This window comes from Vicugna pacos, chromosome 7 (genome assembly GCF_048564905.1).
Source record: "Vicugna pacos chromosome 7, VicPac4, whole genome shotgun sequence".
Classification (NCBI taxonomy): Eukaryota; Metazoa; Chordata; class Mammalia; order Artiodactyla; family Camelidae; genus Vicugna; species Vicugna pacos.
The window spans coordinates 36,419,951-36,433,217 of NC_132993.1; the positions used below are offsets into that span (position 1 = coordinate 36,419,951).

The window sequence follows — 13,267 nt, forward strand, 5'->3', positions numbered from 1 at the left end:
GGAAGCTATCCAGGTCCTTTCATCTCCACTTGGAGGAAAGCCACCTGCTGATCATCAGGAACACCTATTTGGAAAGTGAGAAATGAACTATTACTATGTTTAGGGGTTTTTTTCCCCCAGCAGCCAGTGTTACATAACTAATACAACTGACATCCAATAATATTCTCCCTCCTCCTGGGGATTATGACACAGTTGTAACCCAGATGTTAGCTGCTCAGATGTCCTGCAGCCAGCTGGAATCTAACTGACTCCTGGTGTTTAATTTTAAGGGTTGAAATTCCTTTATACTTAGGGGAAAATTCAGGATCCTTCTCCTCCCACCTCCATCCCTACCAACATTTCCTGGGTTTCCTGAAAGACTTGCATTCCTCCTGATCACATCTTTTTTTATTAACTACATTTTTTTGGTTTATTTATTTTGTTCATTTGTCAGTTTTATTAGGTAAAATTGATACAATTTGCACATATACAGTATATTGCATGCAAATACATATATACAATATCTTGCACACTTTTAAAATTTACATATGTATACCATTCATTGTTTCTAAACATCTTGCTCTGATATCATAAGAATAAGAAAGGGTATGATAAGACTCCTTGATCATTTGTGTTTCTTAGAGCATCACTGCCTTCCTTCCATGTTCGAAGCAGGGTCCCCCGGAATTCTGTGCCGATGAGGTATTGCAAACACTATACGTGAATAAGGAGGCAGGGATCAGGGGACATGTGCACAACACCTGTCTCCTGTGCATGTGTGTGTGTTCTGTTGTCCCATCACACTTCACTTACAAAACAGAGATTCAAAGATAAAATTATTAATTTTAAGAGGGTGCAGACAAAGCATTAAATTTCATGTGGGTTTTTTTTTTCCCCACTTTGGGCCTTATGCGCTCATGAATCTGGCCCTGAAGGACACCTCCCTTACCCCTCTTCTGGCTCTTGTACTGAAATCACCAGTGATGACCTTTATGAGGTGAATTTTCCTTTAGGGAATGTGACTAACTGCTGCATCCTGCTTTAGGCCCCACATGGGACAAAAAAATCCAGGAGACAGGGCATTGGCATCCAGGTTACATCTGCAGAATTGGGGCTGGGGATAAACATACAACAAACAATGTTCATTGAATAATTGATCCCTATTCTTTAACATCCTTTGCCCAGCCTTCAGTTGGGAACTTTTCTGTAGCATGGACTCCCTCAAGTCCTGGCCTCCTGGCCGTCCTGGGTCCTTGCATGGACTCTTGGACTCTCCCTTGAGTTGCCAAGGGGCAAAACCTGAAGATTTAGACCAGTGGCTGGCAAACTATGACCCACCGACCAAATCCAGCCCACTGCCTGTTTTGTGTAGTCCACAGGCTAAAAATGGTGTTTACATTTTTTAATGGTTGGGGAAAAACAAACAAACAAAAAAGATTTCTTGACACAGGAAAATCATACGAAATTCAAATTTCCAGTGTCCACAAATAAAGCTGAACAGAGACACAGCCTCCTCACCCCCGTATGTATTGTCTGTGACTGCTCTCACAGGCCGGTGGGAGGGCTGAGCAGTTGCAGCCGAGAACAAGATCCCACACAGCCTACAGTCCTGACCATCTGGCTCTTTGCAGAAGACATCCGCCTGGCTTAGACTCTTCACGAGCAGGGGGCCCCCATGGGCACTAACTCTCTCCCGTTTGCCTCTGCACCCTCACCTTTGTCTTCTGCAGCGATACCCGTCTGTCTACACCTGCGTTTCCCACATTGCTCTGCAAGACGGTAATAGGACAGAACAGAAATGGTTCTTCATTCTAACAAGTTAAATCCTGCTGTTTTTTTTAAAGGATAAAATCATCTTGTTACTGGAAATGTTTTCAGCTTTTTAAATATGCTTCCTGGCCTTCCAAATTGAGGGCACAAATTTTAGCATTTCTCAGACTTACTTTACCACTCAACAGTTTTTTTTAAGGAATATCTATTATTGCCTCAAGTGTTCCACACAGCTTAGGTTCATCCATGATACTTTATACCTTTATCAGATACCAAAAAATTGTCTCCTAATTGGGAGCAAATAAATCCCCCTTCTTAGCGAAATCCCATTGGTCATTCACTCCCCTCTTTGGGCACAGGAAGTTACTGGTGATTGCTAACGCCACCCCTTTTCTCTCCATGGACATTCTCATTCTTTCTCTTGCCCACCCGTGATTCCATTGCCTCCCCTTATACACACATCACCCCCTCAAAGACATGAGAAGACAGGAATTTTCAGGCTGCAAGTTATAACCCAGCAGTGGGTCATGCAATCGATTTAGAGGGTCAGTGACCAGCATTAAAAAAAAATAATAAAATAAAACAGGATATAAAATACGAGAGTGCATCTCAATAGTACTTGGTGAAATTTTCTTATGGGTTCTGGGTCACAGCATAAAATATATTCCTTACTTTGGGTCATGGTAAAAAATGTTTGAAAACTACTGTGTGAAGGTGCAAACAGAATAAAAGAACATAGGAAGGCCTCGGAGCTAACATTTGATTAACAAAAATGTTGTATGTCTGTCCCACTGTTAGATCTTCTCATGTGTTTCCATTTTAAACTGCAAACATAAGGACTTAAGGTCACATCTCTTCACTAACCTCTGTGTCTCCTACCCCTACAGAGGCTGCACAGATATTTGATGTTGATAATGAAAAGGAATTAAAAGCTAATAAAAACAACAAGGTCCTACTGTATAGCACAGAGAACTAAATTCGATACCTTACAATGACCTGTAAAGAATATGAAAGGAATATATATGTATATATATGTACAAATGAATCACTATGCTGTACACCGGAAATTAACACAACACTGTAAATCGACTATACTTCAATTTTTAAAAATAATTCAAAAATTTTAAAAGCTAATAGCACAAGCTCTTCAGTTTCTCCTGTTGTTGTCTGTTTAAAGGATAGGAAGTAACCCTCTAAGCCACGTCCACTTCTACCTGGTCTTCCAAAGCCTTCCCTCTACACACAACCTAAGATAACTCAACAGGCAGTACTTCTTTCTTCTGCAGAAAACGCATACACGGCTCTAAATTCTTCCCCAACTGTAGCCTTCCTACATGTCCACTCTCAGCTCTGCCCCCTCTTGCTGGGCACCCTGTGCTCCAGCCATTGTCTTTAGGAATCCTCCAAGCCTTTGCATACACGTTCCCTCTGCTTTAGTTTCTCCCCACCACCCCGGTCCTCTTGCTGAAATCCTTAAAGGCACAAACCCAGGTTGCATAAACCTCTGTGAAGCCCCAACACACGGAGTTACTTGCATCCTTTTTCATGGTCCCGTAGGACTTGGTTCATGCATCTGTAGCCACAATGGTGCTCAATTCTAAGTTCTGATGTGCCTCCATCCTCCTCCTGCCATTGGCTTCTCCAGAACAAGGGCTGTGTTTTAGTCGTCTCTGAGCTGTCCATGACTGGTATGGCATGGCACAAAGTAGGTGCCTGATAATGTTTTAAGTGTGAATGAAAAAGAGGACATAGTACAAAATATCAAAGGGACGCAAAGTTTACTTATGGGAGAGACCCTATTGCTTCCTCTCACCTCCAACCCCTCTCTAGCACGTAAAACGAAGCTTGCTAGTCCACAGTTTGCATAATCCTTTTTTTTTTAAACGGAGGTACTGGGGATTGAACCCAGGACCTTATGCATGTTAAGCTCTACCACTGAGCTATCACTTGCCTCCCTTCCACATAGTCCTTAGAGCTGTTTGTGAAGTGGATGAATGCAGATCAGATGCATACATGCCTTCTAGGGGTCTCAGGTAGGGAGCTGGTGCGGCTGCCTCTTCTACCTGGACCGACCCTCCTGAGATTTATGGTCAGGCTGTTTTACACACAAGGGGGGAGATTTAATCACTCGTGGAGCTCTAATGTGATCACAAATCCAGCACAGCTTGGAGTGGAGGATTAATGACTTGTAGAATTAGCCCAAATGTGAGCTTTGTAATAGCTGTGAGTATTGGAAACTACAGAATTAAGTAGTTTTGGTTCTGAATTTCTCACAAGCTTTTCTTTATAGATCGCTCCCTCTAACAAGCCCGCACCACCCACTCACGCACTCACCCAACAACCTCTTTGCCTCTGTTCTCCCCTAGAGCTGGAACACCGCTCCCCTGGCCCACCAGCACCCTCAGGGTGACCTGCAGTTCCCTGAACTCGCTGGGTGGAAGCGGCATTTCGTGGCACTGCTGGTCAGAGCATTGCCTTCTCTGGAGACCATCTAATTCCTCTGAGGCTGAAAGAGGGTTCACAGTGAGTTGCTTCACCTGAGCCAAAGAAGTTGCTGAAGATCAAAAAAGGGCAAAAGCCACTTCTTGGATTCCACCAGGAAATCCAGGCAGAACACGTAGAAACACTTAAACATAGGAAGGCCATATAAACCCCAGATGAGAGAAAACAAAGAAACAAGGCCCCTAGGAAAGTCCTGACCCTTGGCCAGATGTAACAGGAATGTCGCTTGTGACCTCTGTGCCCTTTGGGATCTGTGAGTTCCGAAGAAGCAGAACTGAGATTGTTAAAATTAGGTATGAAGTGCTGGCACCAGGCACCAAGGTCAAAAGGCACCAAAGAGAACACCCTACCTGATGGAGGCTGACCATGAATTCATTTCAATTAAACCGACCCACCAGGCAATCCACCGTGTGCCGGGGACTGAACTCAGCCGTGGGCTCTGAAGGCCCATGATACCTGAGTGTTGCAGACCCTGCAAAGACGGTAACTCTATATGATGCTCATCCTCTGCCTTCCAAGCCTGCTTCCACCTGGTGGCCCTCACCGAGTTCCCGGCACCGCTCTCCACCACACTGCCTAGGCCCGAAGTCTGGGCCTCATCCACGTCACCTCTGTTGATCTCACGTTCCTCAGCTAGTCAGCGAAAACTGAAGACTTCACTCCCTCGGTATTTTTAAATCCCCCTCCTCCTAAGGACCTCCCTCCTGGTAGACCCTCCTAGGTCCTTCGTGTGAGCAGCCAGCCCTTCGGCGAGCTGGCCTGTGCCTGACTCTCCAGCCTCAGCTCCCTCTGACCCTGCTCCCTGCTTTGCACCCCGTGCCTGGGGCTCTGCAGCGCTGAGCTGTGAGGCTTCACCGGAACTGCAACAGGAAACACAACCAAAAGCCAAATGACAACCGGGGAACAGTGTCTGTAACATACAGGAAAGTTCAATGGTTGTCATATGTGTAATATACAGACAGCTATTAGAGATCAGTAAGAAAAACATGAGCCATCTAAAAAGATAAAGTATAAATACACATCTTTTAAAAGAAAGAAATAATATATGTAGAGAGAATAACACAAGGGAAAGAGGCTCAACCTCATTTGTAATAAAAGAGATACAAATTAAAACAATGACATATTTTCTGTCTTTGTTGGTGCGGTTAGTGGAGAATTAAGACCTATCCCATGCAGCTGATGAAGCCAAACGGGCAAAGAATTTCTCATGGGAGACCTTGCTATTTGAAAAAAAGTCTTTAAAAAAATGTACATGACATTGACTAAGCAATTGCACTGGTACAAATTTATCCTAAGGAAATAATTAGTGGATTAGAAAATGTTTTCACTTTTGAGTATAACGTAGCATAGGTTTTAATGGCAAATATATGGAAATAATCCAAAGTTTCAACAACAGGGTATTTTTAAAGTAAATTTCATGCAATATGTTATATACATTTATTTAAATAAATGTTTATTGGGAAAACAACTTATAAACATGTATGACAGTATTTTTTATTTAAAAAATCTATATGCATAAAATGCCAAGAAGAGTATACACCAAACTGCAAATATTGATTATATCTAGAACAGACTTACTGGTGAGGAATTTGGGGGGAAGCTTTTCTACATTTTTCCGTCATTAAACAGTAAAAGTGATTTACCTATATAATAAAAAGTGGTTTCAAAATAACTCAAACAAAATTGCGAAACTTAGTTATTTATTACTGAAGGCAAACTTACTTTTTAAAATAAAGTCAACAGTTTACTTCAGTGTAGAAGTCATTTTATTCATCTTCTGTGAGCCAGGCATGCTGTGTACTCGGTGTAGGGAGCAAGGCATTAAAATGGTAACTCACACAGTTGCTTAACTAACCTCGTGAAATTCCAAATTATGAAAATTTGCTTGATTTATGAATCTTGACTATCATGCCAAAGCTATTTTAGTGTTAAGTTAGATGACATAAAGAAAACACACCTGAAAATAAAATAACACAGCTACACAAATATACAGGTGTCAAAACTAACTGAACTGCACAGTTCGGATCTGCACACTTCGCTGTATGCAGTCACTCCTCAACCACGGGAAGGCAGGAAAATGACAACACTTGTAAAACTGACACAAAAGATTTCACATTTTCATCTTGAATTTTTAATGGATCTCTAATAGTGAATCAATTAAAAAACAAACATAGGAGTGCTTCCACTTCTGACTATGATGGAGAAGTCAGTCTCTGACAAACCTCCCACTGAAAGCAACTCTAGAAGCTGGATAAAATAACGGCATAACCCACTTGAAGCCGCCAGAGAAAAGCCAACGAACCTGTTTCCTTGACAAGGCAAAGTTCACTTTATAAAAATTCAGGTCCATGTTTATAGACTTCACTATGTATATTACACGTGAAGCTTAAAAAAAAAGAAGGAAACAACCACAAACTGTTCTTAGGGTCAGCGTGCTGGCATTTACACCCTCCATCCATGCTTGGCTTCTCTGTGGCTTCTCCGTGCACTGGTCCTTCTTGACGGTGAGTGAAATGACTGTGAGTGAGTCTGTAGGTACACTTGCAAATCCCTCTGTTTACCCACCGGTCAGTGCAGTCGTTCTGAGTTCAGAGTTGGTTTGGATTTCAGCTCAGGCGTTGGTGTTGTGATGTTAATCCTCTGGGTGAAGCTTGTGGTAGATGCCTAAAGTGGGAACGATCGGTACTACTAATGAACTTCTCTTCCCAGAATAGCAGTGGGTCAAGTTTTTTATCTAGGCCTGGGGGTGGAGCATATTCACACATACGCACCTAGACAGGTACTATATTGGGAAGCAGAACTTCTTGGAGTTGCAGAAACTACCCAGTCCCTCTAGGAGACAATACGTTTATCTCAAAGGACATGCATTTTCTAGCCATGCGGTCAATATGAAGTCCAACAACAGAATGCATCAATTTATCTGTATTTGGGCAATAAAAAACGAGAGTTCACTTTTCTTCATATGCAATGTAAATACTCATACAAGGCATGGATGTTCAGAGAATGGTCACAAGCTAACTTACTTCTTTCAGTCTCCAGCCAAACTCTCAGTGTGATCATCCTCAAGAATATCAACCCCAGAGGGAGCTTAAAACACTTTCCTCACGTGGGCTCATGCTCTTGCAGCGTTAGTACCATGTCCATTTCTTCTTGGATTGGCTGAGGTGACAGTGGCTCGGACTTGAACCTCTAAGTGAGTCAAGGACAATTACATACAGTGAGTGGCCTCACAGCTTCTTTCACTGTGATCAGAGCCCCACGCAGAGTGGGTTTTCAGAAATGCTTTTCATCAGGACACTGATGAGGCAGCCATCAAGTTCATTTTTTATGTCTCAGCAATTTGCCACACATGAGTAACCTGGTGATACCTGGTCACTTGCCTGTGTGGATCAGAATTCAGGAAGCCACAGGCCCTTCCATGCCAGGCTGTGGCTGCTCACTGTTGGCTACTACTTTCTGTGATAAATTGGCAGGAAACTATTTAAATAAGAAACAACATGATAGTCTGTTTAAAAATTGCTGAAAGAGAATGATTATATAAAAAGCTAGGAAATCTGGCCAAAAAATAAATCCTAAAGAACATCTTCCTTCGTTTGTCTCTTCCTTCCTTCCTGCCTTCCTTCCTCTTTCCCTCCCCCCTCCCCTCCTCCCCTCCTCCCCTCAATCTCTGGATCCAAACACAACCTGCTGCACACTTACTGGCTCTGACCTGAGAAGCAACCTCAGGGTACCATGTGGTCATCCTGGAAGGTATTACTGGCCCAGATGACAATCTGGGGCCCCGAAATGTACAATTTGGGAACAAATTCTCCCAGGTTTAAGGCTCTCTGGGTGACAGGAAGCAGGCCAGAGCAGGGTTGGTCTGGCAAGATGCTGCCTACTTTCACTTTCTAATTTTATGAAAAATGTAACTTCTGCCAACACAGAAGAAACTTAACTATTTCTTGAATATTTACTATGTGCCATGCCATGTGTGAAGTTTTTAAATGCTGACTGATCTTCACAAAACCCTTCTAAGTAAGATCTAATATTGTTCCCATTGTATAAGTAGGGAAACTGGGATGTAGAGAGGTGAAGTTACTGTTCCCAGATTTCAGAACTAGCAGGAGGCAGACCCAAGAGTTGAACCATGCCGCCTCCTATGTCGTTAACTAGTAAAAAGGGAGCCGACAGAGGGCCGGCTTGGCGTATTGATGAGACTAGCATGGGATCTGTCTATCAGAACCATTTCCAGCCTAGTCCTCCATGGACTTATGTCTGAGTCCTAGGTAGAGGAGGTGGCAAATAAGAATGGATAATAAGCTCTTCACCCCAAACTCCTTAGATCATTGTTGCACAAGCAGTGGCCCCCACATAAAGGAGGGTAAGACAGAAGTGAGGAAAGTCAATTCTTCACATAAATATGAGCTCATGATAACTTAGAGGTGCCAGACCATCTAGTCGGTTCAGTCTTGAAACACCAGCTCCTTAAGACCCACGTGTTTGGAAACAAGACCACGGAGGAATTGACCTAATAGTAGCTCCACACAGACTCAGATTCCTACATCCCAAAGGTAAGACCGCTGGACTCTCCAGGAACTCCCTAGTTTACAAAATCTGATCAAATCCTGCCAAGATCTTCCTGTGACTAACTCCAGCCCCTAAACCTTATTAAGAACACCTTCCCTAGTCCTCTCTTTTGCGAGACTCCTGAGCTTGCCAAGTTCTCCCTTGCTACAGCATTAGTAAGCCTCCCTTTGTTGACTACAGGGGCACTCCAGGTCGTCTTAGGCTACAGGCCATTGCTGAAAGGCAAGCTGTATGTAACGCCTAGTGCGAGCTCTCAGGGACACCACGATCCTGGAAAGCAGCAAAGCCACTCTTTCTAGCCACCTCTTGTGTTCTCGCTACACCTATCTTCTCCACCTCCCTTCCCCTAATTCCTAAACACCCCAGTACTTATACTTTTACTTATGCAAGCTTCTTATAAAGATGAATAATTTAGCATCATGAGAAACTTCCTGAGAATCAAGCAATCAAAATCGTATTACAATTATACCATGACTTTTCCCTAAGACTCATTCAGGAGCCATGAGAAAATCAGCATAGCAACCCGTTGTGAAATCTCAGCATCATGTTTAACCAGTTTTCTGTCCTGGAATGATTTCCCTGCCATTAATTTTCTTTTTCCTCACTGACAGTTTCACTTAGTTTCTTCAAGGTAACATAATGGGAAAAGTGAGACAAAATGCGCCTGTGGTCCTTAGCCACTTTCTACAGCTCTGTTTCCTGACTTACAGCCGGGAGAGTGCTGACTCTGTTCTTCCAAGTCCCTGGGGTACCAGGCTCTCTTCTGACCACTGCCCCTCCCCACCTCCCAGCCATTCTACCTGTGGTGGAGAGAGTACCAGGAAGGAGGGAAGGGTCTAGACCCCTTACTCATGCCTGGCCTCTTCCCTCCTGTCCACAACATTGCTTTGGGAGTGGTTTTGTACACTTGCCCTCCCTCTCTCCCAGCCAGAGTTGATGGGGCTAGAGGAGACAGATGAGCCCCTTCATGGAGAATTTCAACTGAGATGGAGAGAAACTTGGCTCCACAACCTGTAAACTCAGGTGCTCTTGGTGGCCTTTGAGGCTGAACACAGGGAAAGATATCCATTCTGGATTCCTTGTGGTGGTTCCATACCTCCCTGAGGCCCTGGAGCTTCTCTGCCCTCGGAATCTGGGAGCTTCTGCAATATCCTCCCATCGAGATTTAGGTTTTGCTCAAGCTGGTTCCCACTGATTCCTGTAACCTATAACCAGAAGAGCTTGAGGAAGTTGCAGGCTTCTGTTTCCGCAGCTCAGTTTCATGGTCTCAGAGATCCTCGCTCCCTGCAAGAAGTGAGCACGTTCCCCACCCCCAGTAACCAGACTGCTCCAACATGGTGAAGCCTCTCTGCTCCCTGAGCTGAGTTAGCCATGAGCTGGGTCACTCCTTATAAACTGAACCATTCTTGTTATCATTGCTGTGGTAACTGGGGTCAAAAACTGCACACACTGTCAGCTTATGTGAATAAGATACAACTCCCTTATTTTCTACTAATGATGGAAACTTCTTTTAATCCTCTGGATAATGTGCATGGAGGTTACACTTTAAACTTGCCAGCAAGTAATATCTCAGTCTCCATGGGTTTGAATAATCTCTTTGGGGTGATCAGGTCTCTTGGATAAACACTCAATCTTCCAGATCTCCCTACTTGCTCCTTTTCAAAATAGCACTTAGGTGTGGGGAAATGAGATTTCAGGGTGGTGGGAAAGAGAGGACTGTCACTCCACGTGTTCAGTTCCTGCAGCGTCTCTTGGCAGTACTGCTCACCACAAAGATGTCCCCTGTACCACTGCTGGCCTCTGAGTCTGAAATCTATTGCTGGTGAACTTGCTTTTGGTCTCTGGGCTCCATCTCAGCCATATGGCCCTTCCCTGGCATTGGCTCCACCTTGGCTCTTGCTGGCACCCTGACCTGAATGGTCTGCCCCACCCTCTTTGGCTCCAGGATCGCTTTGCTCCTGTGCTGACAAATCTCATCAGCCACATCATCATCATCTAACTTCTGCTGCTTCTACAAGCCACAGGTAAATGTCTGAGTCCCTTCCACACTCCCCTTGAGCTGAGAGAAGCTGGGGAATGCTAATTTAGACATCCTCCCTGCCTGATCTGCTGCATCACACTCCTCACTCTACCGCAGGCACCTCATGCAGCAGATTCCCTCTGTGGGATGATGTCTTCTCGCAGTCCCAAGCAGCCAGCAGGGTGACACCATCTCTGCTCCTGGCTACCCTCTCAATCTTCCTAACACCTATGACTCTCAGTTCGGCTGAAAGAAGAGAAGTCATATTATACATGTCTGACTGCTTGGTCACTGATCTCTGATGATCCAGTTTGCTGGCTAAGAAGGGACAGGCTTCCCCCTCTCCTTTTGGTTGGATGTGAAACCCTCTTAAGTCATTTTCTTCCACTTACCTAGGCCAGTAAATCTCAAGGCCTAGCCACTCCAGGCACAGGGTCATTGGAAGGAGTCACATGCTAAAAGCTCTAGGTTTCAATCAGTATGAAAGTGGCAGGACAGTTAAAAGTTGGGCATTACCAAAAATATATAAGCATGCTCAACTATTATTATCTGAATAAATGAATGATCAAAGAATGGATGAATGAATTTCTACTGAACAATCTAGAGGAAACCTTGATATATCTAAACACTGGTAGAAATAAATAAAACTTTCACTGTGACTTTTGATATCAAGCATTATTCTATCACACTTTGCAGCTAAACATAAAAGCACTTCCATATAATATCTCATCTGGCAGCTGTAAGAATCAAGTAAAGAAGAGAGAGCAGGTGCAATGAAGCCCATTTTACAGTGGGAAAAACTGAGGTTCAGACTGCATCAAGATGCACAAGGCAATACAAGGTAAGCCGTCTTCCAATTAACTTTCTCTTTACCTACACATGGCATGGCACCATAGTAATTATTGATTGCTATAAAATAACTTGTGAGATCTATATGTAATGATAGAGAGCTAACTGTTTATTTGGGGGATGTTTATCCAGAATATCAAACAATTCCGAACATAGATTACAAACTACAGAGCCTTTAGGGTCAAAATAGATGCCACAGTTAAATCTTTAAAGGTCATGTGGTCCTTTGATAGATTTCCTTGAGCCTCATTCAAAGCCTGTTTCCTGTTTTTCTAAAGAGCAGGGAGGCATATACACTGTCTGTAAGAAGACAGTGAGGGAGGAGACAGAAAGACTGAGCTGCACACACAAGAATTATGAAGGCATAACTATCTAGACTCAATCAGTGAGGAGAAATAGCCACACGGACTTGGATCGAACTCCAGGTACCTTGTATTCCAGATATTTTAGGGGGCAGAGGAGAGGCAGGTTCCTCAGGAAGGCTGATCTTGCTTCTACTTTACCCCTTCTTTCTTTTTGAATGAAATAATCAAGGACCACGTTAGTTCCGTACTGCTGCTGTAACAAATTGCAACAAACTTAGTAGCTTAAAATAACACACAAGTTTATTATCCTACAGTTCTGGAAGTCAGAAATCCAAACTGGGTCTTGCAGGGTAAACTCAAGGTGTTGGCAGAGCTGCATTTCTTCGGGAGGTTCTAGGGAAGAATCTGTTTCCTTGCCTTTCCAGCTTTTAGCAGCTGCTTGCATTTCTCGACTCACGGCCCCTTCTTTGCATCACTCCAACCTCTGCTTCCACTGTCGCATCTCCCACTCTTCTTACTTTGCTCCCTCAGTCTCTCTTTTATAAGGACCCTTGTGGTCACGTTGGGCCAACCCAGAGAATCCAGAGTAATCTCCCTAGTTCAAGATCTCTCACTTAATTGCATCTTCAAAATCTGTTTTGCTATGCAAGGTAACATACTTAGAGATCCTCAATTAGGACATGAGCATCTTTGGAAGGCCATTATCCAGGCTACCACACTGAGAAATAGATTTCATGACCAGTTCTGAATTTATGTCACCATTTCAACCTCTGAAAGCGTTCCCCACGGCAAGGGGAAAGGAGACAGCCCACGCTGGTGGGTGTCTGCCTCTTCTCTGAATGGTTAAGGTAAGATGTTCAGCGAATTTTACAAAGGGCAGAAAGAGGAATGCAAGCTGAAATAAAAGGGCTCGCTCAATATGGAAAGTTAATATACAAGGGAACTCTGCTTTTATTGCCACAAACTGAAAAGAAGAAATGAAAGCTACTATGTGGCATGCGGCATGGAGAAAGCAGATCAGCCCTTGGGCTGGGGTTTCCCACCTGCTGCCTCATGACAACAGCCAGATGCAGGACTGATGTTTACTCTGAGCCCTTGCTCAGCAAGAAGAGCTTATATCGTGATACTAATACGGAAAGAGGTATGCCCCAAACTTGACACAATTTCTCAATCCAAGGAGACAAATTTAAGGAGGAAAATGCCAGCTTATGAGAATTTCACATCTGTGGAATACAAAATAAGAAACTGGAAAAATAAGCCCTTCCAAATCAAG

The 13,267-nt window shown here is 43.7% G+C and overlaps 1 long non-coding RNA gene across 1 annotated transcript in view; it reads left to right on the top strand.

Moving 5' to 3' along the window:
* Positions 1 to 5,719, top strand: part of LOC116278758 (uncharacterized) — a 58,706-nt gene extending 52,987 nt beyond the window's left edge. The window contains exon 2 of the long non-coding RNA XR_012074697.1: positions 4,116 to 5,719. This is a non-coding gene — a long non-coding RNA (uncharacterized lncRNA). The remainder of the gene's footprint in view (positions 1 to 4,115) is intronic.
* Positions 5,720 to 13,267: the final 7,548 nt, after the last annotated feature.